Raw genomic sequence first — 4,438 nt, forward strand, 5'->3', positions numbered from 1 at the left:
GGAGGGCGAGTTGGCACACGGCTCCCGGCGCGGGGAGGGACAGAAGGAGACCGCCCCCCGCCCAGGCGAGGGGGAATCAGAGGCACATGGACCGGGAGAGACACCGGACCCAACAGGGGATTAGCCTAGGTGCCAGTCTTTGGCTCGGGGCGGCACCACCATGGAGCCCGGACCTTCCAGCGGCCTCCTGGATCCCTGCTGGCCCCAGTAGACAAGCAAACCCCTCCCCCACTCTGCCCCTCCTCTCCGCCACGCACGGGGCTCCTGGCACTACTGGGCCTGGCCCCACAGCTGGCTAGCGGTTGGCACCCGCCCGTGGGCCGCAGCTGGCGCGGCTTCCCCTTCCCAGCTTCCCCGCTGACCTCCGTCTGCTCCCGATCGGTTCCAGTCACCAAGGCGCCTTCCTGCTCCATGCTGATCGGCTGTCCTACCTCACCGGCCCCGTTTCCATTAGCACCACTGCTGCTCCCCACTCACTCCCGAAAACGACGGCTCGGCCCCAACAGGCCCGCAGGATGAAGATAGTGCATGGCATTACCCCTCCCCCCCACCCACAAGCAATCCTGGGTTGCACTCAGGGGCCCCGGGCACCCTCCAGGGGCCAGGATCGACACAGCCCGGACTAGCAGGGCCCGGCCGATGTACTCCGAGAGCACAGACACCGACCCAGGGAGAAACCACGAAGGAAATAAAACCGATTGCAACCAGCCCCCCTGGGGTCTGCTCTGCGCTACGCAACACCGCCTCCCGCCCCCCCCCCGCCACGTTCCACAGGCTGGGGGCTGGGAATGGGGCGGGGAGGGGCCTGGAGGGGCGATCTGCCCTGGGAAGCAAATTAGGCCCTTGTTTGCTTCTCTAGAGCGGCCGAAGAGTGCAGGGAGGAAGTGGGTGAGGCTGGATTCTCAGGGGCAGGAGCATCCTCCACCCCTAGGGGTTGCTTCTCCCTGCTTCTGCTCTGCTCGTGGAAACACTGGGGTCCAGTCGAAGCACGAGGAGGGTGGAGAACTAGCGGGAGCCAGGCCTCTGAAGCCCGGGTGGTTGAGAAGGGATTTTTAGTCAGGCTCGTCGAATCACTGTTATTTTCTCCCTCGCCTCTAGTAACTCCAATGCCTACCCCACCTTGGGGAGAAAGGACTTCTTTGTTAATGCGCAGCACCTCCCAACCCCTCCAGCTAAGGGAGCAGAACTCCTGCAATAGGGCAGCCGTGGCGTGTCAGCCCCTAACCTTTGGTGCTTGCGGTACCAGAACCAAACCATGGTCCCCGCCCTGAGGCGCTGCCTGGCGCAGTGGAAGACAAGAGGCGCACAGAGACCGGGCAGTGTAAGTCAGCCGTGGGCAGCAGGCCAGGCATTGGTCTCAGGGCACCAGGAGCCTGACCCTTGTGAGTGCCCAGGGGAATTTTAAGGCGGGGAATGATGCAGCGTTGTGGCTGCCGATGGGACGTGCCACCCGAACCAGGGGGCAGCAAGGGGCTGGTTTGACAGTTCCGCTGGTGGGCGCCGGAGGCTGGGCTGATCTGAGGCGGTGGAGAAGGAGAGATGCCAGAGGGGGGAGCAGGCAGGCCCTTGACACTGAGAAGAAGGAGCAGCTGGTGGCTGTGATGGTGAAGGGGTAGCCGGAGGCTCCATTGCAGGGGCAGAGGGGCTGCTCGGAGGGAGGGGGAGTGCCTAAGACAGATGCACTGTGCCAGCCGGCTCCCACCCCTCCCACGCAGACAGCAAAGCCCCTGGAGGGGGATGGAGCTGTGTGTGACCTGGCCCTTCGGGGACGGGGGCACAAAGAAGTCTAATATTCAGCTCCCCCCACCAGGCTAGGTAGTCCGCTGCCATGGCTTGGGGCCATTCAGCATCCCCACCCCAGGGCGAAGGGCCCTGCTGCCAGCATGGAGGTTGCAAAGGGCCAGATCCCACCCCACAAACCCTGCTTAATCCCATGCAGTGGGCCAGGCCCCTCCGTCTCCCTGGGGGTGGCGGGGGGGGGGGGGGGCTGGGAAGGGCAGCCCCCGCCAGGATGTGTGGATGGGTTGGCCCTGGGGGCCCACGCACCCCTCCCACTGTGCTGTGGCCATGAGCTGCGATTACAGAAGAGGGTGGGGTGGGGGTTTCATTCTGGCTGGAGCAAGCGGGGCACTCCTGAGCTGCCCAGCTGGGTGGGGAGGGGGTGCCCTTGAGCCCTGGGGTGGGGGGCGTTTGTCAAGGTGCTTAACTAATGGTGTGTGGGGAGGGAGGTAATTCAGCCCTGCAAGGACGGGGGCTAAGGCAGATGTGCCCACCCCATGGGTGGGGGGGGGGGGTGTGTGTCAATGGGTAGCATCATTTCCCAGCACCCAGAGGCCACCGCTCTGGGAGCAACACCAGCAGCCCTACTTTGGGGTGGCCCTTCCCCCAGGCACAAAGGTGCGGGGGGGGGGGGTCCCAAGGGCTGGGCCAGGGGGTCCCAAGGGCTGGGCCAGGCTGCCGGCTGCAGCACACGGGCCGGGGGTGGAGGGAGAGCAGGAGCCCCTCTCCCGTGCACCCTGAGGGGGTTGCAGGAACCAGCCGCGGGCCTTGACCCGGCCCTGCAGCCTCCTGCTCTGGGTGGCCGCCGTGTCTCCCCTGGGGGCTGGCGCGGCCAGGGCGAGGGGAGCCAGAGGGGAAGCGGGGCTTACAGCAGCCTCCGGTACCCTGGGGCAGGTGGGTAAGGAGGAAGCAGGGCCAGGGATGGGGGCGGGGGGGGGGGGGCATCAGCGCTGCAGTGGCCTGGCTGCATTTCAATAACAGCCCCCCCAAATCGCCAGGGCCAAGTCCACCGAGCTAAAATACTCATGGACCAGTGACTTTAAAGCAAGCTGGTCTCTCGGCCTAGCAGGGGGGGCCTGCAGGACCCCACACCCGCCACGAGAGGGCGGGGCGCACTCAGCAAAGCTGAGCGAAAACACAGGCCCCTCTAAAGCCATGTAATTAGGATCTGCCTGGGGGTGCGTAGGGTGCAGGGCCCCCCCCCTCCGCCAGTCAGGGCCCGGCTCCCCATTGTGCTGGGCGCTGCACACACACGCAGCCCGAAGGGGCAGTCAGTGCCCGTTAAATAGAAGAAGGGTTGCTGGGGGGAATGCAGGCAGTGGTGACCCCCGCCCGCAACCCTGCAGCCTTGTGCTGGGGTCCAAGAGCCCGGGTAAGAACAGGGGCAGGGGTGTGGGGCGGCAGGACACCCTGGTTCTATTCCTGGCCCTGGGCAGGAGTGTGGTCTACTGGTCAGAGCAAAGGGGACGGGGGCAGGGGGTGTGTTCTAGAAATCAGGACTCCTGGGTTCTTTTCATGACCCCACCCCGGCTGCGCAGCCGTCCCTTTTCGGAGCCCGCGGTGCCCTTGCTGGCAAAGGGGGCTAATGTTTGCCAGAGGGGCGTGTTCAGCACCTGAGCAGTGAAAAGCTTTGGGCTACCTGAAGCCTTTGGCTTAAAACAGAGGCCGGCAGGGGAGCGGTCATGCCCGCCTGTGAGACACAGCAGTGCAGGCTGGAGATGCTGTAATGGGCCTTCTGGGGCTGAAAACCCTCTGACAGCAGTGGGGGTGGGGAGACGGGGGGCTCATGTTTATTAAACCCACCCCGGTCCTTAAATCCTGTGCACAAGCCGGGGCAGCGTTACTCACTGGGGAGCTACGGTTCTGCTCCCCTGAAACACCACGATCTGTTGTTCGTACCTCATCTCCGTCGCCAAAAGCCCCAAGCTGGACCGGATCCTTTGAACTGCCTCCCGCCATGGCTGGCCCTCTGCAGGGGCAGCCGTGGTCCCTTGCAACCCCCCGAGCCCGGTGCCGGGCTCTCCCAGCTCAGGAGCACAATGCCCCACTTATTTTAGGAAACTCTGCCTGGAGATCGCAGCCGGGCCCACGCCCCGGTTTAGCAATAAGCAGCCTTTGGCCTAGCGGGCGCCGCTCCAGACCCGCGCGGGGGTGGGGACTGCCAGCTGCTTTTTCCCTTCTTAGGGCGGTGACTCGAGGCTGCATTCTCACCCCGCTGTAACCTCCATCCCTAACACCAGGGGGGGGGTGTGTGTGTGAGAGAGACACTGCGGGCCCCCACCCCAGACTCAGCCGCTCCGTTCTGCCGGGGGCAGCAGGGGCCACCCCGCTCAGCCGGGGCTGTAAAGGGGATTTTAAGTCTTTTAGTTAAAATAAAGGCACCCTTAGGTTGCAACGCCCTTCCCACCAGCAAGAGCAGTGGCTGGGGGCATTTCCCCAGCCCCTCAAGAGAAGGGGGAGAGCCCCAGATCCAATCCCCCCCCCCCCAAGGCATTCCCTCAGGGCTGTGCTACACACAAGCCAGGCCTCTTTAACTGTACAGCTTTCATTACAGCAATTTGCTCCCCCCTGTCCCCCCGCCAGACAGGGTGGTGCTGATCCAGTGCTGTAAAGGTGCTTTAGCCTGGTACACATGGCAGGGATGACGCAATGCTGGAAT

This window comes from Eretmochelys imbricata, chromosome 27, assembly GCF_965152235.1.
Source record: "Eretmochelys imbricata isolate rEreImb1 chromosome 27, rEreImb1.hap1, whole genome shotgun sequence".
NCBI lineage: Eukaryota > Metazoa > Chordata > Testudines > Cheloniidae > Eretmochelys > Eretmochelys imbricata.